The sequence below is a fragment of the Gymnogyps californianus genome, chromosome 1 (assembly GCF_018139145.2).
Source record: "Gymnogyps californianus isolate 813 chromosome 1, ASM1813914v2, whole genome shotgun sequence".
Taxonomy (NCBI): Eukaryota; Metazoa; Chordata; class Aves; order Accipitriformes; family Cathartidae; genus Gymnogyps; species Gymnogyps californianus.
Genome location: NC_059471.1, coordinates 212,887,973 through 212,912,333, shown reverse-complemented (window position 1 = coordinate 212,912,333; position 24,361 = coordinate 212,887,973).

Here is a 24,361-nt window from a genome sequence, read left to right as displayed (position 1 = left end):
AAAGTTGCAAAAAATTTTAGTTGTGAATTTTTTCCCAGGGAAGTTTTATTTGGAAATGAGATGTAAACAGCGCTCCTGTTCCACACATCTGTTACACCACATCTAATACAATATTTGAGAGCCTTCCAGCCCCATATGCAGTAATATTACTAACTTTTTCTGCATTTTTTGTGTTCAGCCTTCCCTCTGAATTAAAGGTATATGCAGTAGAATGCTTTGCAGTGTGCATGTACAGAAAATATGATTTATGTGATATATTTGTTAGAGGAGGCAAGTTCAAAGACACATACACTGCACATGGAATGGTTCTTGCTCCTGTGGGATTGTGATTCAGATATCAGACAGTAACTGAAGCTCCATCTACTTCATGTAACCACCAGCTCTATCTTTTCAGACTTACATCATTGGTAATCACAGTCTTTCTTTTAGCATATTCTTTGTTGGTCACTATCTTTCAAATAAAGTTCTTCAGAAAAACTAAGCAGCTCCTAATTTCTTCTCCTAAAGCAGCCCCAGATGTGCTTTCTATCATCCTTTTCCCTACCCAGCTTATGGCAGGCCAAATGGTAAATCCTATTTTTCCCTGTCACTCTACAGTGCTCTGACCTCACCCTTCCTATTTCTGTTTCTCCTCCTGAACAGTCTTAAAGAGCTCCAAGACCCAGCTGCTGAAGACAACACCCACAATATTTCACACATCGTTATTCTCTAGGAACTATTTAATGCAAACACACTCATCTAGGTACTTACAAATGTCAGCGCAAATTCACAAAGCAGAAATTGTGTCAAAACAATCTAGATGCCACCCACTGGAATGGGAAGGTTTGAGGACAGAGGGGAAGCAGCTGAAAGCAGATCATTTGACTTTTTAGTACAGTTTTTGACATTGCCTTATGTGATGTTCTCACAAGGAAAATTGGGAGAGGGAAGGTGCAAAATCATTTGAGTAATTCATCAACAGTATATTGTTATCAAATTAGAGGGAGATATCAGCAGAGTTTCCAGGGAGTTCAGCTCTGCTTTAGATTGTATTGAGTGTCTCCATTAAAACCTCAACAAGGGAGTAAAGACTGTTCTCTAAAACTGCAGATGACACAAATCCCAGAGGGACAGAAACCGCTCTGAAGGACAATAGAATACCCATAAAAATCTCAGTTGCCGTTCTTTGGCCGGTTTTAGATCTTCTGGAAAGATCCCAAAGGATAGTGATGGTAATGGCTAAATTTATTAGGGTTTATTTAACCTAAAGCCAAGAATTCTAAAGGGGATATGATAAGCGTTAAGGATATGAAAGGCTAGTAGAAGTAGAAGCAGATGCAAAGGACAGGCCAAGGTATCGCAAGCTTACACTATGACAAAAAGAAAGATTCGCATTAGACATTAGAAGCAGTTTCTAACAATGAAAACAGTAAAGCTCTGGAATAAATTGAGAAGGAAAGGGGTACAGTCCCCATCAGATTACACAAGTATCTACCAGAAATTATGTAAGGTGAAGCTGGTGCCAACTCAGAGAAAAGACATTTCCCACCCACTTTTACATTTCTTTGTCTCCAGTACCATAGAATTTGAGTGCCCACAAAACCACTGCTGCATTTGTCCTCACAGCAAGCCCATTAGGTAGGGAAATAAATATTATTGTTTAATTTTTGAAATGAAATGAATGAAAAGAAATGAAATGTGCCTTTAGCAAAGGCACAACAAGGCTGCTAAGGCCCAGATCCAAAAGGTACTCAGGAATCTCACACCCATTGATGTGCTGATGATCCCCTGTAAGTCTAGATCAGTACTAGGAACTTACTTAAGTCTCTTCTGTTCATTATAGCATCTGAACTGCATCATTGTCCTTTGTTCCATTTCATGTCCCAAGAGAAAAAAGAGACAATTCCTCTTCTCCTAATCTATCACACGAGCACGCAGGCTAGAAACACCATGTATGAAATAATAGATCTAGTAAGTACAGTCTATAAACCAATATATAGGTCTCTTGGTAACTTTACAGCGCATTTCAACTTTGATCATAATTTAAAAGGTGCCACTTATCTGTATCGTGACTGCTCTCCTTTCAAAGTCTTGTTTCTCATGAAAAGTGGGATAAGATGTCTTTGAAGCTAACAGCCATCAGGATATTACATTAATGCTATATTGACTCAGCCCTTCATCCTTCTAAGGTGTATAAATTGAGTTGCATCCAGGCAGATATGTGATGAGACCTTTCAAAGGAGATATCTGTGTGCTCATTATCATCACTATTACTCCATGTGTCCCAGAAAGGCATCACTGTGGGACGTAGTAAGTAAAGCACAGAAATGTGGGACTTGGGAGATCAGACTGATGTTCCTGTCATGACCTTGGACATGTAATTTTCCCTTCCTGTGCCTCAGTTTCTGCTTGTATAAGTTGAAATAATGATACTTTGCAGACTACATTAATATCTGCAGACGAAAAGCATTGCCTGAGAGACAGCTGTTGCTATTATCTTTATCGGCGTTTTATTTGGGCAGAAAATTTTCCACCCTTAACTGCCAAGAGCTTGCAGCTTAAAACAGGAAACGGAAAGCTTTATCCTCATTCTAGAGAAACAGAGACACACAAATCAAGTGCATTTCCTTTGGTCACAATGGAAATTTGTAGCTAAATCAGGGATCCAATTTGCAAGTCAGTGCCTTAAGCATAGGCTTTTTCAGGTGTTCTCCCTGGACATTAAAGATTTAGTGGGAGTTTTCATGAGAGAGTGGATTTGTGCCAATACCCATGGCTAGAATTTTTCCCTTCCTATCAAGTTATGCAGAAAACTGTTTGCTGATAGTTTGCTGGCCTGCCTGACATGCCAGAGGTGACCATATAGCAGTAAAGCTGCACAGATTGTAAATTATACAGATCCTTTCATCCTATGCAACAACAATCAAAATCTTACACAGTTTTTCCAGCCATTTATTTGAATGGAAGGTGCAGCAGAAGGAAACTCAGTACTTGCTGCAAGGTGCCAGGGGTTTGGAAAAGTCCCAGGGACAAAGCATGCCCATTCAGAGGAGAAGGATGAATCAAGTTCTGAAACTGGGTCAATGGACTGGGGCATAAATCCTCCCTGTTCTGCACAGCAGCTTCCTTTAATTGTCACTCTCTGCACAGAGACCAAGGGGCAAACCTGGCATAATGTGGTAATTGTACATTTAACTGCTATTACCACATTACACACCAGGCAATTCCTTTCCTCTTGGTTACTCTTTCTTCTTACCATTGCTTTCTCTCTGCCTCCCTTGTTTCTGAATTTCTTTTCCTCAACATTTCATTCCCCAGTCCTACTCTCCCTTTGCAACTTAGTGGGTTTCATTGTTACTGCCAAGCCCCATTCTATTCACCGAAATGATCAAGAACTAAATAATATCATTGATACTGATGTATCAATATAGCTCCTTCACGTCCACAGATTAAGCAAAGATTGTGGTGCTCAGGCTTCTGATTCACTATTTCAGGCTGTTGATGTATCTAAAGTGCAACAGACTAAATATCATATACTTGTTTTGCATGGAAGGCTACCTTTTTATTTGAATGCTTATGTCTTGGAGGCCATATAAACATAAGATGAGACTGGATCTAGGCCAGGAACTTCAGGTGAGATCACCTGCGCTCACAAAACATTTTATGAATGTTCTTACTAGAAGAATTAAATTTTGGATAACATTTCCTGTGCACCTAATGCATTTAATCCATCAAAAGTTTTCTGTCCCAGCTCCCATAGTAGTTAAAGTCCAGATACTCAGCGTGATCTGTTTCTACTATCCAAGAATCAATGTCAAGAAACAACACCAGTGGCTTCCTGGGCTGCATTAGGCACTGCCCAGCTCTGGGCTCCCCAGTACAAGACAGAGGCGAACATACTGGAGTGAATCCAACAGTGGGCTGTGAAGATGATTAAGGGACTGGAACATCTCTCATACGAGGAGAGGCTGAGAGAGCTGGGACTGTTCAGCCTGGAGAAGAGAAGGCTCAAGGAGATCTTATCAGTGTGTATAAATACCTGCTGGTGGGCAGTAAAGGTGGCCAGATTCTTCTCAGTGGTGCCCAGTGACAGGACAAAAGGCAATGGATGTGAACTGAAATACAGGAAATTCTGTTTAAACATAAGAAAAAAGCTTTTTTATTGTGAGGGTGTCTGAGTACTGGAACAGGCTGCCCAGAGAGGTTTTGGTGTCTCCATCCTCGGAGATATTCAAAACCCAACTGACCATGGCCCTGGGCAACCAACCTGCTGTAGGTGATCCTGCTTCGAATGGGAAGGTTGGACTAGACAACCTCCAGAGGTCCTTTTCAACCTTGGCCATCCTTTGATCCTATGTTTCTGTGAAATAAAATATTTTACTGTGGGGAAAAATCAAATTTAATTTAACTGTCTCCCTTGGGAACCACAGTACATTACCATATCATACAGGAGTAGGGGGGAAATAAAGGCTTGCAAGTTCTAAACACCACGGGAACAGTGGTCTGAAGGGCACATCCAGAGCAACTGAGTTCAGTTCCCTGCTTTTGCAGGTCATCATAACAGATAATCCCTATTCCAAACCTCTTTATTATAAGTTAGGTCCAGGCACACCTGAGAAGACCAGGTATTTCCAAACTGAAAAAGGAAACCCAATGGGGACACTTGCAGAGAGATCAGCCACACTCCCCACACTCCAAAATGTCCCTGAAGGAGCATGACCTGCCTTGTAGAGTGTGGCTGGAACATGGGGGAAAGGTGAAAGCCGTGTGTGGTGGGTTGACCCTGGCTGGATGCCGGGTGCCCACCAAAGCCGCTCTATCACTCCCCTCCTCAGCTGGGCAGGAGAGAGAAAGATATAACAAAAGGCTCATGGGTCGAGATAAGGACAAGGAGATCACTCAGCAATTAGTGTCACGGGCAAAACAGACTCGACTTGGGAAAAAAATTAATTTAATTTATTACCAGTCAAATCAGAGTAGGATAATGAGAAATAAAACCAAATCTTAAAAACACCTTAACCACACCCCTCCCTTCTTCTTGGGCTCAGCTTTACTCCCGGTTCCTCTACCTGCTCCCCCCGAGTGGTGCAGGTGGACGGGGAATGGGGGTTGCGGTCAGTTCATCACACGTTGTTTCTGCCGCTCCTTCCTCCTCAGGGGGAGGACTCCTCACACTCTTCCCCTGCTCCAGTGTGGGGTCCCTCCCACGGGAGACAGCCCTCCTTGAACTTCTCCAATGTGAGTCCCTTCCACAGGGTGCAGTCCTTCAGGAACAGACTGCTCCAGCGTGGGTCCCTTCCATGGGGTCACAAGCCCTGCCAGCAAACCTGCTCCAGCCTGGGCTCCTCTCTCCACGGGGCCACAGGTCCTGCCAGGAGCCTGCTCCAGCGCGGGCTTCCCACGGGGTCACAGCCTCCTTTGGGCATCCCCCTGCTCCGGCGTGGGGTCCTCCACGGGCTGCAGGTGGAGATCTGCTCCACTGTGGACCTCCGTGGGCTGCAGGGGGACAGCCTGCCTCACCATGGTCTTCCCCACGGGCTGCAGGGGAATCTCTGCTCCGGTGCCTGGAGCACCTCCTCCCCCTCCTTCCTCACTGACCTTGGTGTCTGCAGAGTTGTTTCTCTCACATATTCTCACTCCTCTCTCCGGCTGCAATTGCTGTTGCACAGTAACTTTTCCCCCTTCTTAAATACACTATCCAGAGGCGCTACCACCATCGCTGATGGGCTCAGCCTTGCCCAGCGGCGGGTCCGTCTTGGAGCCGGCTGGCACTGGCTCCATCGGACATAGAGGAAGATTCTAGCAGCTTCTCACAGAAGCCACCCCTGTAGCCCCCTCGCTACCAAAACCTTGCAACGCAAACCCAATACACTGTGTCAGGGTTTGAGACTTTGTATTAACAATATTGTGTAAAATAAAGGAAGCTGAAGAGCTGAGTAAAGGAGATCTAGGTGCAATACTTTTCTTCTCGGGGTGAGTGGGATTAGTTTTCAGGTTAGCTGACTGAAACATGTATTGTCATTTTACTGTTAAATGCTGTGTGGAAGTATAAATATAAGTAATGATGTTCTTCAGGTCCATTAAAAAAACCCCAGAACATAAAACCCCTTGTTTTTGCACAGTTACAAAAAGAACAGGAAGGAGTAAAGAGTGTTTATGGGCTGTTAATAACACAATGTTGCAATTTAGGCTTCCTTTACAAAATAGTGCCCAGTATCTACTATCTCATGATAAATAGAATCTGTATCGCATGACACTTGTGAACAATGGGTGAAATGGATATTAGAAAAATCTCATTTATCTTCTGCTTTATTTCTTGATAGAGGTCCTTGTCACCACGGCTATTATGTGACTAGCCCTAGAAAGGCCACCTCATTAGTTTTCTTTATCAAGACAGCAAGGTCTCCTTTAAAGGGACAGCGCCTAGATTTTAGATTCAAATAGAAAACAGACTTCATTGTGTGAATGTGTTTCTACCTCTGTTTTCACTGCTTAAATGCATAGGTTATTTCCATAGCTGTCAACCAGATGAAGTTAAGACTCTCATGATGAGGAAGGTGTCCCTGGAACAGAAATACAAAAATGGAATTTTATAAGCAGATTGCTTGTATATTTGCCTCATGCATTTCTTTAATGCATGTGGAATTTCTTTAATAAAAAAACCACACGCCAAGGGGAAAAAAAAATGAGAGCAACTTTCTGTAAATTCTGTAAATCTATTTTCCCCTTTGTCTCCTCCACTCACAAATACATCTTCCTCTTGTCTGACAACCACTTTGAAAATTTTCCTCTATTGCCACCAAAGCAACCATGTGAGTGTCAACAAATCAGTAATGATTTAGAATATGTCAGAGGAAATTCAACATTTTTGTCTCTTTTCAAAAATCTTAATGACAGGTAGATAAAGTTGGACAACACCATTTCTATTGGCTTTCTCTGAGTTTTGATGGGCATTTTTCATAGAAAGGAAGAGCTTGCTTCCCTTCTGCAGCAAGCAAAGCGGGGGAAGAATAGCTGCAAAATCTGATAATGCCAAATAGTTGTATTAGCCATGTCTAGCTTTCTGCATAATTAAGATTGTTTTGGATTTGGTGATATAGAAGATCAATGATTACAAAATATTATTGGTTTTTTCTTTGTTCTGAATTATAATAGTAATTAACTCTCAGAATACACTGCTAGCTTTAAATAGGTGATTAAAAGTACCCTCTCATTTGATAACTCACTAGAGAAGAGCCTTAGAGGTAAGAGGACACTGAATGGATCTGACAATACTATTAGCATACTGTATAAATCACAGTGACTTATTTCACTGCATTTTAAATTAAGATAAAATATTAAAATGCAAAAAAAATTGCATTAATACAACATTAAGGTTAGGAATTTTAAGGCACAAGATCAGGAAATGAAAAAGCTAAGGCTCTTTTAGTAGTAATGCGTACCAGGTGTGTGTTTTCAATGAGTAACCTGAGTGATAAATGTTGTAGCTGAATACATTGAAAATATCCTAAAAATAATGGGACAACTACATTTGCTAGGAATAGATTTAGTACATGGAGTCTGAAATTCCTATTTGTCTTGTATTTACAGTTTTGAATATGAAAGAATAGAAATGACAGTGTGGATTTTTCCTTGCAGTTATTGCATGCCCTACTGCAAAGCTTCTGGGAGTAGTTTCTCCACATATATCCACTAAAGTAACGGAGCAGTCATGTTCCTGAAGCTCCCTGTGAAAGTACCATCAAGAAAGTACAGGAACAGCTTGCACTTCAAAGAATTTGCAAGTTCAGTGCTAGAGTTAACAGATGCAGAAAGAGTTCAGAGAAAGAAGATAAAATAGATCACCGTGGTGGACGGATAGTTATTGACACTATGAGTCTGTCCTGCTTTGAATGAAACGTCCCTTAGGCAAGGGAGCTGCAGAGTCATTGATTAAACCACCAGTGCAGAGTTCCTTGTTGAGTTGCTTATGTCTGAAGTAAACCTGTGCTTCTTTAATGCCAGTTTTGTTACTCCCCTGCTATTGGTGATTTTCTTTTTGGAATTTCCTCAGTGCTTAGGAAATAAAGAAGACTGAGATAGGAATGGAAAATGAAGATTCCCTAGCACTTCCTTTCTTAGTTTGTTCCTACGTTTCTAATAATGCAGATGTTTTCTCTAGGAGCTCCTTTTATTTTGGGGTCCTTGAAAGTCACATTCCTGTTCCATTGGAGCACAACCGTTCCACTCTTGAATAAGTTTGGCGCCAGAAAAAGCTCCGTCACATCACTAATACATATCACATTGGTTACTACATTGTGTAGGTCGGCATGTCATTTGTAATCGATGCATATGAGCTGAAGAAATCAAAGAAGCACCTGCACTTATAATCATTTTTTCTTCCTAATGGAAATGGCCTGTCAGGGCTCTGAACACTAGTACTCAGGCCAAAGCGACAACAGCCGAAAAAGATGAGAGCTAGTGCAAGCCTGTACGAGATTAGTGTAAATCGACAAAGCAAAGTGGGGACAAAAGCTGGGGAAATGGAATACAGATGTGGAAAGATGAGGGGAATAGCCTGACGAGCACAGAGTGCAGCTAGATGATGATAAAGCTGGGAACAGAAACAGCTCCACAGACTCCCAGTTCAGGGTATAATCTAGCGGGTTTGGTGGGTGGTCATACTGGGAACCTATTCAATTTGTTGATCTTTCACAAGCCAGTCTAGAATGAAAAAAAAAGAATTTCTGGGTTTAAAAGCCACTTGTTTGAAATAATATGTCCTTGGCGGTGGGGAGGATATTTTAAATGTCATTGCTACTCGCTATTGCGTATATTGATCATCCCCATGGTCTGGACGACCACCACACAGAGATAGACCAGCTGGTATAAATACCATAGGCACTTGTTACATAACAAGTCTTTATCTGTTTACCTTTCAGAACATCAGATCGATCTGCTCTGAACTTTGGTCTGTTCACAATCATAAGGATTACTCTTTCCCATTCATAGCAACTGCAGAAATAGCAGGGGTACTGCTGATGGAAAGACCATGACCTTACTTACTACACCACCTGTGTACCCTTGAGAACCCTATAATTGAAACATTACATGTTGACTCACCTTTTTCTTATGATGTATTGTAACTTCTCAGGGCTAGAGTTTTCAATCATGGATTTTCAGAGTTATATCAGTGAAACAGATTTTAAATCTATTCTACTCTGAAAGAAGCTGGCCGTCCTCAAGAAACTCTCTGTCTTTCCCAGTTATTTTATTTCATTAAAAAGAATGTTCTAAACAATTCCTTTTTCTCTTGTAGTCCAGTTTATTCTTGAATAACATTTTACTATAAGGTTTTCTATTAACCAGGAAGGACTCAAAAGTGTAGTTGGGCCATTCAGGACTCCAGCATATCAACACTGCAAACCCTGTTCCCCCCTCAAAGACCCCTATACCTTTCTTATACCACATCTAGATATAAAAATATGCTCCCACTGCTACTGCATCTTGCAAATGTTATCCCCTCTTTTCCACTTGTCTCCTGCAAAATCTCTCATGTTGATGTTACCTTCAGCTCCTCTCTGCTACTATTCCCCAAAACAGGGAACCAGGAAAGTGTCTAAGATGTGCTCATCTGTCAGCGAACATACTACACTTGTAGAGGCAGCCTGTGCCATTTGTCTTCCCAGGAGATACCTCCTGATGGGAAGAAGTCAGACCATCTGCAGATCATCCTCCAGGACATTCACCCGAGGATTTATTATGAATGGTGCATTGGCCTAATAAAACCTATTAGTACTGTGGGGCAAAACTACTATGGAGAGCAAATATGTTTCTAGCTTGACTAATATGCTTGCCTAAATATCTTTTGAGGTTTGACCCTTGTTCTGTCAGATGTGTGAAGGATGCCAAGAAGCCAGAAGACGTTTCTCCCAATGAACTCCATGAATGTTGCTCATCTACTGGGGCTTGCTGCAGCCTCGTGCACACAGTTGAGAGATCAAGGAGCATGGAGAAAGGCTCATCTATCTATGGCATCTTTCCACTCACATGGGGAAAATCAGCTCTCTTTGCCAGCAGAAAGCTCAGTGATTAACGCATTTTAGCCCATAGTCCCTACAACACTAGCCAAAAAGTGGGAGGGACTTTTAAGGACAAATCTTTCCCTAGCTGTGGGAAATGTATTCCCTCTAAAATGATACATAAAATAATCCTAATGATAACCAAGCAATGCTTTGGAGCTTCTGATCACTCTGGCTATTTTGTTTTCCATATTTCATCACTTTATGCTAGTTAATTACTAGTTAAAAACCCTGCTGAAAAGCATGTCACCTCCGGTAGGAATAGTTGGGGAGAATATGTTACAAGAAGTTATAGAGGAAGCTACTTACAGGTGAGAAAACACATCTGAAATATTCTCAGATTTTGGAAAGCTTGCTTGCTGGATAACTGGAGATCTGATTACAAAATAAGACTGAATCATTGATAACTGACTGGAAGCAGCGATGTTTCTAGGCTGATATTATTTATGTCCTGTCCACCCTTACACACAATCTCCCCATTGCAAGTAGTAGTACCTTCTGGATACTTTAAGGTTCAGTATTGTGGAAGGTTTCCAGAGACTTTCCAAAGAATTTTCAAGAGGACACTAGTTAATATAAAGTCCTATGGAAGAACTGAACCCAATTCTTGGCTCTGACAATTGCCTGATGGGAAAATGGGCACAAGTTCTACTCCCTCAACTATAGTTAGGTACTCAGAATCTAACAGTTCTAACAGTGAGTTAGATGCTTGAATTAATTCAAGGATCCCAGTCTAGATCTCCTTATGACAGATGGGATACTGTTAAGGATCTCAAACACTTTGAAATCTACTAAGGTAGTAGTAACGAATTATTACTGACAACAGTTTTAAGTGAAAATATTTAATTCTCTTAATTCTTTTTAAAAATCTCTTAATTTTGACAAAGGGCATGTCATTTCTCAGCTGAAGTTCCTGGCATTGTTTCCAACTTCTTTCCTCTTAATAAAAAGATGTTCCAGAACACTGATTCTATATTTTACATATTTGAAATAATGAATGTCTTCTGAAAGAATGCATGAAAATTATGCTTGGCTTTGGTTACTAGAGAAGTTAACATAAGCTACTTAGATTACTATTATAAAAATATTATTCAAATGTTTTTACTAATGTAAGTCTGTATTGAGGGATTGATCATGAATGGCTTTTGTTCTTCAAGTTCTTCTTGACCTGCATAATCCTTTGGTTTAAATTCTTGAGGGAAAATAAAAGCGCATTAAAGAAATCATGCTTTGTATACAAATGATTTTTCATTATTTGCTTAACGAAGGAGTAGTCTTCCTATTATGCATAGCTTTCTTCTTTCACGGAAATATTTCTTCACATCCAAAAAATATATAGCCTCGAATCACAAAGGTCTAAAGTTTGACAATGTGTTAAAATGCTTTCACTGCAATAATTTAAAATAGGCTGTACCAATTGTTACTTTTTCTGTCAACCAGAAGATTACAAAAGTTTGCAAAGGGAAAAAAACACACCTTGCCCTTTTTGCTGGCCTGTGTACAATTTCCTAACTGCTTTCTACTTTAAAAAAAAGAAGAAAGGAAGGGAAAAAAAAAAAAAACAGAGTAAGGATAAGGGAAGTCTCAGAAGGTATCAGAGAAATCCACGTTCTGCTGAAGAGACAACAAGGAATTTCAAATTTTGAAGAACACTCTGCTACCAAAGTAGCAAAACCGGACTGAGGAAAGGGAGGAGACATTTAGCATGTTCATAGGGCCATGAAAATGCAAATGTAACGCATCCTGCCACACCGTGGCTTCCTTTACGCCTCTAGAGTTTAACCCGCATAATGCTCTTGGTGAATATGCTGCTCTTATTGATGAAGTTAATGGTTCTGGTATTATTAATCAGTAAAGATTCCCATTTTCAAATATCCTAGTATTCATGCTCATAGATGACTATCCTCAGTAGTCCTCAGCTGATGGTAATTATGGAAGAAAAGTATTCCAGATGAAAGAGAGATGGAGATTGAGTGGATTGAGCAAGGTCACTGAAGTGATTTGGGAATTACTTTACCAGTCCAATTCCCATCTCACCCCCAAAACATATTCATCTGCATGGTTTATTCTTCCCTTGAAGACAGAAGCCACAAATATTGCTGTACAACTTTTCCTTTACTATGGGAGTGTGGTAGTGTACTGCCACCCTCTGCTGGAATATACATGAACCAGGCAATTTCTCCACCTCCCCATGTCTATTTAGAAAGAACAGTATGGATTGCATCATATTTTCTTGTCAGATATAGGAAGAAGTTAAGGAATGTGGAAGGTTAATTTGACATCATGCTTTAAAAAAAAAGACAATGGGAGGTTTTGAATCTATTTGTAATAAATTTTATTACAAGACTAATGTGCACTAAGTACATAAAACTCAGTTCCTACACCTCTTCCAAAGGAAGTAACGGCAAGGAGAATTTTCGTGGAGTTTGGTCAGGGAGCTTTGGTGTTACCGCTTGCAGAGTTGTGGACCTCTAGGAATTCCTTGATTGCTTCAAACTTTACAAGCATTATGAAAGGACTTAAACAAGCTTCCATTTATGACTTTTTACAACACTTCTAAACCCCACTAGAGAACAACTAAAAGCAGAAAGAGACACAAGTTCAGCTACTGTTCTTTCCTTATATGAGCCAAGGTCTACTTGGTATTACTCAGGTTATAAGCCAGAATTTCCTGCTTTGTTACAGTGGAATCAAAGTCTTTTGAGTTACAAAAGCAAATAAAGGGTGTAATGAGTCGGGCAGGGATAAATTTTTTAAACAAGATCAAGAGATGAACAACTTTGCTTATATGCTTGTTCTAAAGAGGTACAATAAGGCCCATGTTTGTAAATGTAAGTGATGAAACGGGCACCTCCATTTCTGCTTGTCCAGGTTGGTGGTTTAAATGCAGGTAAATGATGCTCAGTCCTCTCTGAGTACCGGACTTCTCCAAAATATTTAAACCCAATACCAACGGGCTGAAAACCACTAATCCCCTCTGAAAGCTTAGGTTTATTTTTCTATCATCACTAATGCACAGGATGAGTTCAGTTTCTAAAAAAAAAATTTGAGCTATTAAGATCAAATTCTGACCATATGGGAGTTACAAGAACGTCTCAGCGCAGGAATATGCCATCATGTTAATTGATTACTGCAATATGTTGCACATGAGGAGAAGGAAGGAAAAAGAATGTTATGAAGATGTTCCAGCAGGTCCCATCTTTGAGTAATGCAGATCACTGAGGATTTATTGCCCAAGAATTTACTGGTTTTATTCACATTTGGCTCTGATTTAAGGATCTGATCCAGATTTTCGAAACAAAAGAGAGACAAAACCTTGACTGTACTTGAGCTAGGTTCTTGACAAAAGGAAGTTAACTGTTAAAAACAATACTTGGCTTATCTAGGACAATCAGATCTTTGCACCTAGCAGTCCATAGCTGTTGTACAACACTGACTTAAATGGTCATCTGACATGCACTATGAAAGTTTCATTATCATAGTCTATGTATGACCACCTAAGATTTTCACTGATAATATTTGATAACTTGGATTTATATTAGGTAAGCAAAAATAGAAGACATTAGTTTGGGTAATCACCTACTCGTGAAGTGTTGTTCATATTTATTTCTAATGCAGGCTGCATTCCTTAGTATTTCTGTCCAAAAATGCCTTCATTCTCTGTTTGAACCTTAGTTACATGCAGCAAAAAAACAAAATGAAGGCAACTCTGGTGTAAGCAAGGGAAAAACCATGACAGTTTGGGAGGGAAAGTGTAGCATAAGGGGAAAGTTGGGTTAACATTAAAGCTCAGTATTTCATCGTCTTCACTAATAATTTGGAATTTAAAATCAATTCAAAGTACTAACTCGAGAGAGGTTTCGATAAAATCATGGTGACTGGACTGATGAGCCATCTGTGCCCTATGCTGAGCTTAACCGCATTGCTGTCGTCAAAGTACTGAATTAAAGGGAGTCAGGAGGGGGACAAGGGAGGAGAGACAAGAGGCATAGCTTCTAAAACCTCTATAAATCTAACCTCCCTCCTTCCTACTGCCATCATTAGATTCCTACTTTGCCACTGAATAGTCTCAGGTAAGGCTTTAGCATTTGACAAATGAAGGCAATTTGAGGATTTTATACTTGTGGATACATTGTAGGACTTACTGTGTGACTTAAAAGCATTTTTCTTGTAAATCAAATATTACCTTGGAAAATAACAATACTGGCAAATGAAACCAGTGAGGTGCCACTCAAGACTACAGTCCTGCTTTAATCATGTTGCTCTTTGAGAATTTAAAGCTTTTAATCATGCCAAGCTGCCACGTTTTGGGTTAAAATTCCTGGGAATTTACAGATATTATTTTGGCCACTGGAGAGCTCACTTACTAATACAACAGGGACTCTATTGAAGTCGTGGAAATTTTTTGCATTGTTATTTTTTGAACACACTATAATGACTGCAAAGTTCAAACCTACCTGAGTTCATATGTGACAAAGTTAATGAAAAATAGGCTTAATTTGCAATGATTTTGCCTCTTTTGTTCTTTTGTATTTTGTCTGTGTGCTACGTATTAGCAAGTGATTCAGTGTAAAACCAGCATATTTTGATCACTTCATATCTTCAGAGCAATAGCCTGTGTTGACTTTTGTATTAGTGCTCTAACCTTGAACTAATACATACAAAATGAATTCTTACATCTATGCTGTTTTCAGTATCCAACCAAGGCCAATGTGGTCTTATGATAGGATACAGGCCAACAATTAACTGCTTAGAGTTTCATTCAATAAGGCAATTCTTTATCTTTCAGATGAATTATCAAATAACGACCTATGAGATACCAGTCCAAAATATAAAACCAAAGCCATTAGAAACTAGTCTTGGGTTTTTTTTCCTCCTAGGTTTAAGGACAAACCTAAGGGCTGGCAGCAAACATCAACGGCAATTTCTATTTCCCTCCCCTTCTCTGCATATATGCGGTTACATAGCGCTGAGAAGGTTCAGAAGCCGATAGGGGCAGACAATGTATATAGCATACTGTTATAGATACATAACCAAACAAAATTAGAAAATGGTACCAACTAGTTGCTATTGCAAATAAACACTGGAAAGATGTGCTTTAGTTTTATGAGCACGTAAGTCTGATTTTACAGAATATACTGCATGAAAGTCTAAGCCTTTTGAATATTCCTTCAGCAGTAATATTCCTCCTGTTGACAAATCTTTTAAACACCTTATGCAAGCTACACTTCATGTAAATCAGATTTTCAGAGGTGCCATGTAAGAACACATGCATTAGATCCAAATCCACCAGAATGCCAGGGATAAACCAAGTCATGGGAAGATCAGAACAGTTTTTAAAAAGCAGTCTTTCTAGAATGTAGATTCATTTCTTCATAACACCATTTTCCAGACAGATTTATTTCTGAGTATCAAGTTTTGAGTTCATCTTAGTTTGTATTTCTGAACCCAAGACTGTCAGCCAGATATTTGAAAAGCCATCTATTTCTCAGACATTTAAACTAACCTATTCATGGATATGCATGGCTTGTAAACCTACTTCCATATACCAATCTTAATGAGATTTTGCTCTTCAGCCTTCTAGTTATGGGCAAAACAATCTGGTTTTGTGACTCCAGTGTGTATGCTTTGAATGTGAAATAGACTTGCACGTTTCTGTCTCTCACTTTTGTATCTAGGTGACAGATTACTTATGCACAGAGAAACACAGTTTTAGATCAGTAATAAAAACGCTTTAATCTTACTTAATTTTCTGGATTTCGTCTATTTTTGGTTGTGTGTAAGCATAGAAAATTTACTGAAGTGTCAGTCTAGAAAACGGAGTTCTCAAAAAACTCCTATATAATTGTTAACAGCAGTTGTGTCCAAAATATACCCCTTTTGATACGGAGTAGAGGATGTATAAGCCATTTCCAGTGCAAGCACAATGCCAAACAGCACAATGGATTTTATATTTCTCTCAAGGTTTTGAAATTGTTAATTAACCAAATTCAATTAGAAGTATAAAGGACTGTATCACCATAATTCTAGTCGTTTAACCTTTAACAGCTATGAATTATTAGCACTATGAAGTTGCTTGTGTATAGCCTGAGAACTCATCTTCAAACTCCCTAGGTGCTTGCTACGGACATGCTTACATGACTGCCAGTGCCTGAGCAACTGCACTCAGCTGACATACTTCTTGCCAGCTGACCCATGTTATCTGACCTTCTGCATGCTCCACTCTTATCCCATTTGTAAAACAAAGCAAATAGTCTTAAATCACCATCGGGATAGTTTAACACATTTTAATTTGCATTTACAAGAGGTGACAAATGCATTTAGAGTCAAACTCAGAAGTTTGTCAAAGAACCCTCATTCACAGTGAGCAACAACGTGTGAGCGCTGGACTAGATGACTTCCAGACATCCCTCTACCCTAATTTTTCCTCTGAGATTCTATGAATTGTGTAATTTAGTGACTAAATTGAATCAAAGATTTGCAAACAGTGATCTCTGATAGCCAAGAAAAGTAATCAGGACATCTTGGTTGGAGTAATCATCACCATGCTGATGTTATGATGCAACTTACGTGAAGGAACTCTTATTGGAAAGGAAAGGGATTTCAATTACTAATGAATAAGGTGCCAACACAAAAGGGTTATATTGGAATATCTGTAGCCCAGACTAGCTAATCAGTTATGTCCCTGAACTGCATGTAGCTTTTAGTGCTGCCAAAGAATCTCTTAAAGCTTACCTGGAGCAAGAATAAATTGTTGACGAAGGAGATGTGGGAATGGGAATACTACAAAACTCACTGGTGAGGTAGAGGCTATAGGGAGGTAGGCTGTAGCCCTAAGCTTTATAGGTTTAAAGCTCCTGATTTGTTATTGGACAATATATATTTTATAATAACATGATGCTTTTTCTTCATAGACTAGTGGTCTCATCCAGTTCTGAGCAAAAGCCTGACTCTATCTGTCTGAACTATGAAGGCTGATCTAAAACCAGGAATTTTCCCATCGCAGGCAGACAGGAAGCCCTAAACAGACAAACTGGGAAGTCAGATGACTCAGAGGACTTAGTCCCAGACCTGTAACGCTTCCTTATCTCATGTTCATTGAGAATTACAAATACACATGCTCTACAAAGTTAAGCCATGTTAAAATGGTTTTATTGTTGATTTAAAAGATTCAAAAACTTCAGAATTACATGCAGAATGCTCACAGTGTGAGTCACAAACTGAATTCATTCTTTTCAAAGAAAAGTCTCCATTCAGGAAAAGAAAATCAATTTTTTGAATGTAGTAGGCAGGCAGGTCAATTTGTAGTAGAGCTGTTGTTCAAGGAATCTTCAGAGCCCTGTATTGTCCAGGTTTAAAAAAAGAAAAAAAATATTTAATTTTAAAATTTTAAATAATGTAAATTATGCTCTCATTTGATTTCTGATGTCTGTCAAAGACTTGGACTGCTCGAAAGGAATCAGTTCACAGTTGTTTTGTGGGGTTTTATTTAGCTTGGTTTAACCTCCATTATGTTGATATTGAAGAGCCAATTTGACAGTCTTGTTCTGTGTAGGCAGGCAATGAAGAGGATGGATCTTGCACTGGGTGACAGGACACAGCAGACAGAGAGGAGGCAAATGGGAAAGGCCAGAAACAGACACACATGAAGTGAACAACCAGTAGGAGAGGAAAAAGGACTTTTTTGGTTCATGACTCGCTTAATTAATAAAGAAGGAAACAATTCAAAGGCACCACACCATAAGTAGCTTACCATCTCACTTCTTAGTAGATTATGTGGGATGAGTAGGAATTGCCTTCATTCCTAACACATACTTATCTTTTACCTAAATACCTACTGTGATGAGTAGGTGTATTGTACATAAGTGATCCCTGGACCAAACCTGAATGGAACTTGAGCAGTAGGGATAGAAGATGAAACACTGGTAGAGAGTTAGCTTCACAGGATTAAATTTTTACAAGGTCATGATCCTAGATACAAATCAAATTACTAAAATCAAAGGGAATAAACTGTTTGAGAACTTTAATGTAGACATATTTGATTTCATTTTGTGAGCCTTTCAAGCTACAAAAATGCATACCCAGACACAAAAAAACCCAAAACCACCAGTCTACGAAACATTATATGCCAATAATTTTGAGGTTAATATTGCCTATTCAGTAATAAAATCCTTGGTACTTCCACCCTTGTTTTTAGCATTTTCAGGTTGGTTCACTTTAACACAAACAGCGAAACTCCAAACAGCTGTGAGACTGGTCACGGTTTACCTTGTCTACTTCTTGGGGCTTCCTATCACCGACACTTAGCTGAAGATTTTCACGGACTGCATATTCAAGTAGGATTATGCTCTCCTAAGTGTCCTGGATCAGAAACCTAGAGTTTATGACTGGGGCAGCCTCTACATCACTGTCAAACTTCTTTCTCGTATGCTATGAAGCTGGAAAGTGGGTGCAACTCTACTTTGCATTTAGGTTAACAAAAGGAAATAATCTGTTTTAAATATTTTGTATTAACTGGACAACAGTGATTTTCTGTGTCGCTCCTATCCAAATACTATTCATTCCCTACGTTATGGAGGTAATAATCCTCCTAAGTAGCCATTGGTTTAATCAAAACTTCATTTCTCAGGTGGGATAATATCATTTTCTGCAATGAAACACTGACCCAGTCACCACAGGGACAGTAACAGTACATACCACTCAGTACATCAATAATTTTCTTTCCATGCAGCTCAGATGGGGAAGACCTGCTTAGTACCTGGGCTATAATTATGGTCCTCAGTGGCTACATACACACTAGTGACCAGAAGAAATAAAATTCAGTCCAGTCATTTTATAATGCCTTTTTGAGTCTCCTGGTATTGGTAGCATGTTAAACTTTTGCTTTCTAAAGTTAGAGTAGACACATTGAGCGAGTACTAAGAAACTGCCTAATGTTTTTATCTTGTTCACGTACAAGCCGGATTTTGAGCATGCGAATAGACCTTCTGAAGTTGTAGAAAATTTGCATGTGACACTATACATATGCTTTAGCAATGTGCTTTATGGAACTGTTAATGATTTTTGTCCTGACCATTTTAAATGCCCATTCTAGTATTTGCCATGCATGAAATTCCTCTTACTGACACAGTTATGTGGATAATCTGGCATTTAACTCCTGTCTTTGCTGAGTCAGGAGCATTTTGCTTTCATCTTTATTCTAAGCCAATACAGTGTTTGGTGATTACCTTTATCAATCTCCCTACACTAAATTTGAGTATACTCACTGAATAAACTGCACTATAAATAACCTGTTTGGTACGCAGATAGGAACTGGATCCTTTTAATCTGGAATTGTTGTTACTTCAGGTGCCAAATGTGTAATTTAAGGCTCAAAGCCTGAATTGGTATCATAAATGCAATTCAATAACAAGGAAAACCTGAATGATTTTCAGATAAATAAAATCAGGCTAAATCAATGTAAATCTATAACCATTTCTCTCACATCATTTAGTGTATTTAATTTCATTTTGTATTTTTCTTTGTTAGGTCTACAAATAGAAAGAGCTCAAGGTGTTAATCAGCTGAACAGGTAAGGGTCAAGTTTTCCCTAGGACTTCAGAATTTCATATTAATTATTCTATTTTTCTACTCTATAATATAAGATTATAATAAATTTATAATATAAGATTATAATTTAGTTATCAGATCTTGTTTCCAACTTCTATAATCTTATTTACCCTAATTTTGCACATTCTTTTCTATGTGTTTTATTTTCTTTTAGACAATTTTCATAGTTCTTTTCAGTTATTTCTCATATGTTCAATACTTGTTGTTTTCCTTGTTTTAGCTAAAAAAACTAGGATTATTAATAAAATGTTAGTTAATTGGTAAAAAAGGAAAAAAATCCTACAGTTTGATGTGAATTGAAATGTTGGGAAGCAGTAAAATATATGGGATAGATCAGCTGTATAAACATCCAAAGTATATTACCCAGATTTTTGAATACAATTTCTGCATTCTCTCTCCTTCATTCAAATATACACAGATGCATGCAACAAAATAATGCTTGCAACTTTAGTATAGTCTACCTGTGATCATGCAAACTTTATCAATATAATTTAATCAATAATTGAAATGGAATATCAATTAATTCCACTGTGATTAAATTATACTTTCTCTTTCTATAATAAAGGTTTAATTACTGTTTACAAGGGCTGAAAAGCTAGAAGAAAAATGACAGCTAATATAAATATTTACTTGACCATCATTTAGTAAATACATAAATCTTTTCTTCTTTCCTTAGATATTCAGCTCTTTTCAACAGAATAACAAGTAGTAGGTAAGTTACAATGATAAATTATTCTTTCCAGTTTCATGTTCTATTTATAGTCTTTTCATTCATTAGTTTTTAATTTGTTTTGGGTTTGCTGGTTTTCACGCTTCCAAGTATTTTTTAAGAAATAATTTATTACAATTCTTATTTCTTTCTTTTCAAAATTATAATCCAATTACTTTCTCAGTAAACAAGAATTCCTCCATTTTATGTGAAATGAACTACCAGCAAAAGTGGTTTCTGATTAGACAAGCTAATTTTGAAAGGACAGATAGAATCAAGCAATGAACTGGATAAAAATAATAATGGAGTGTACTTTGTTAGATAACAAATGGAACAGACTTTGGAGACAATTAATGCAGGAGACACTTAATGCTGAGATATGTTAAACAAGCTTTGTCTTATTTATTTGCTGCTATGAATCATAGTTAATTTCCTTAAATAATGTACTATAACCACCTAGCTGGGATCATGTTTCTGTAAACACATGCCATTGTAACTCTCTTTGTTCTTTCCTACTTTGCATAGAAACCCCAGCACCCTTTGTAAGAGGGGGTGTGTGTGAGGGTGTGTGTACATAGAGAGACAGACAGACAGACAGACAGACAGAGATAGATAGATAGATAGATAGATGGATAGATAGATAGATAGATAGAAAGACTGATCGATCGATCGATCGATCCAATAAGGGAAAGTGGTCTAACAGCATTCAGGATGAATATTGCAGGAAAATGTTTGGTATCCGGAAAATGTTTGGTGTCTTTTTGTATCCTTCTCCAATCACCAAATCCAGTGCTTCCAGGTGTCTGTTACTAATGCTATATTGCATGTCTAGAGTTATGGCCACTCTCATTTTTCTACTTATTTCTTCCTCTACTATATCAGCTTCCCTTTTGTCATGGCTTTCTGGATGTACACTGCCAGAGGAGTACAAGATGTGCAAGATTATGCTGGGAGGTAGAGCCAAGCCCGGAATATGAACCTCTAGTACCTTAGCATAGGGCATGAAATTGGGTTTGTAATATGTGTGATGTCAAGATTTTTGGGTATTGTTGAATAGCACCACCATTCTTTGCTTATGAACCCTTGCCTAATTTTGTATCATTTCTCATCTCCTTGATTCTCAGTTTTCCAATAAGGACCTTGTGATTTCCTCTTGAGAGCTCCTACCTTACAAGAAAGTTCTTTCCAAGATTATTACCTTTCTGGCCTTGTGATTTCTCTTAGAAGTCACTCCTCTTCTGTGACTATCCTACTTACTAATGGAGCTTATTTTTATATAGATTAGAGTTCTTCTGCATTTTAGAAGTCCTTAAAACATCAGAGAACCACTCTGTCAGAGAACCACTGCACAAATGCAGTTACAATTGAGTGCCGCATGTGTTAGTAAATATAACTGAATCTCATCTTGCCTGCCTGTTCCTGTTCACTCTCATTATATATGTATTCAGTAAAGAACAAAAGTGAAAGATTAAATAGTCATCTAGGTTTGTGGAAAGATAGGTTTCGGTCAAGATAGTCACTGCATAATTCTGTATGTTTTATTTGTAAGTCATATTTTCATTTCTCATGGGAGATGTTGCCAGGAAAAAGACTTTTGCCTTCTCATTTCTGAATCAGACCCTCCAGGCAGCTCATACTCCAGTCAAATGTGACACAATTCAGTAGTTGCTGTAATATTGGCTTTGATCTGAATATTATCTTTTTCTGGCCTAAGATTACTTGTAGGCCAGGGTTTCATGCTGCCACAGAACAAAAGATTTAACACATAGGCAGATTGTCCTTTAAGTTTCAGCTGTCTTAGGATACATGCAATGAAGTATATGGGAAGGGATAGAGACAAGCCTTGGAGCACAGATTGGATCCATCCCATGGAAACAGAAAGTGTGATGTGTTGCAGTTTTAGCCTGAATGGGTAGGACAGACAAAGGTGGAAAGATATCTGAGTACAGGAAATATGGTGATGGGAGAGTAAGAACCATCCTGAGGAGGAGAAAAAGTGCCGGAGGGAGGTTGTAACAGGAACCAGCTGTGATTTCAAACACTTACTGAATCAAACGTCCTCCAGCATAGCCCTGTGATGGAGCTTGGGAATCAGGAAGGTCTCTGAGGAATGACGGTGAATGATCTAGCCAGGAGACAATGAAAGATTTCAAAGCTTGCCTGTATTTCATTAGAAAGTAGAGCAAAATCAGCACATTTCCTGGGAAATAGTTCTATATTGATGAACCAGCGTTTTCTGTAAGAAGACAAATATTCTGTTGACAGTTTTGACCGGCTCTATTTTCAGCATTAAGGGATCTTGTGCTACTACCCTCTGTCATATCTACTCTGGTCCTTGATGCAGGAATTGTCATCTTTAGTTATATCTGCACATTGCCTGCAAAACTGGCTGGAGGCTGTAGACTACAGCACAAATAGGCATAGAAATCAAGAGACCTAAGGTGTTTTCTTTTCCATACCGATCTAATTGATGGCCCCTCTAACTAATGCTGCCAGAAACTGATACTGTCACATCACAGATCAGCCCCGAACAAGTGAACCATATGCAACATTCCAGATTATTTTTGGTGTTGCTGCATAGAAATACACTACAGCAAAACCTCAAGTTGCCAAATGTGGATAGTTTGTATCCAAGCAAAGTGTAATCACAAGTGGTGACACTGCTCTCCTCTCTTTTGTGGCGAAGCTGATTTAAATTTAAGTTTAGTTCACTCTTTTTAATTTATTTCTCCTTTTAATTTCCTCTTTTCATATAGGGGAAATTATGATCTTATGAAGCTGACATTAAATGATCAAACAATATTGAACAACCTAATGAAAATCTTAAGCAAAAGTCATTGTGAATTAGGTATTTGCTAAACTGACAACACAAGCCTTTGTAAACCTGATATTGTTCTTATGTAAACTCATGAATGGAGACTTTCTCAAATAAATTACTTAATAACATCAGAGAGTCATTGGCTGTGTAAATATATCCCAGGGGCGCATACTAAGATTCCTGAATTTAAATGTTCAATAGAACTTCATATTTGTCACCTTTACTAACGAGTTTTTCCTTATGAAATCATTATTAGCATGAAAAAGTTAAATTTTGTATCTAATTTCTTGAATTAATGCTGTTTGAAAACCCTAAGGGTTTGAAAGTTCTTTCACTGGAATTCATCATTTACATAATTTTCATAGCCCCAACCCTTTGCTCTCAACTATGAATGCACATTGTGATTTTTTTATGCATTAAAGCAGCAACTTCTATTTTTCTCTACACAAAACAATTAACAGAAGAATAACAGGTAATAAACATTTTTAATCTTTAATGTTACATTAACAGCAAAGTGCCATATTTCATGCTTTCGCAACAATACTGCCTGCTGAATGATGCCTTTCTGGTTGCTCACTATGAAGATATTTGATTAGAAAAGGAAAAACAATTGAGTTATTTGAGATCAGTGGAGCTTTCCATCATTTCCTGCTTGAGATACTTGTGAGTGCAGAGCAGCATGGCCAGATTTTCAAGCAGACTAGACAGTATTTTCTCAACTCTACATTATCATAGTTCAGCCATGATCTATGAACGAGGTGTTTACTTGATATATTTCTTTTTGTTGTTAATATAGCTTATTAGATAGGAATTTTATTCTTTTCATAAGCCCAGGCATTGGACACCAATGCAACACAGCTTTTGACCAAAATATCTCTTGATGTTAACCTCTCCCCTGCCTCCTGTTACTAATAATAATTCTTATTACTGCAGGTCTTTGTGAACTCAGGGTCATGGACATATGGTAGGAATGAGACAAAGACGTAGGACAGACCCAAATCTGAAAAACACTATCAAATTAGTGGCAAAGATAGGCCTAATATCTGGGTGCTTTAGGTTTAGCATAACAGCTGCAATGGAAATATGACAGTTCAGACAGTATGTTGAACAGAAAAACTGAACTTAGCTCTGTGTCAAGGCTAAACTTGTTTGACAACAGCTGCTTCCATCCAGTGGCTTGCTACA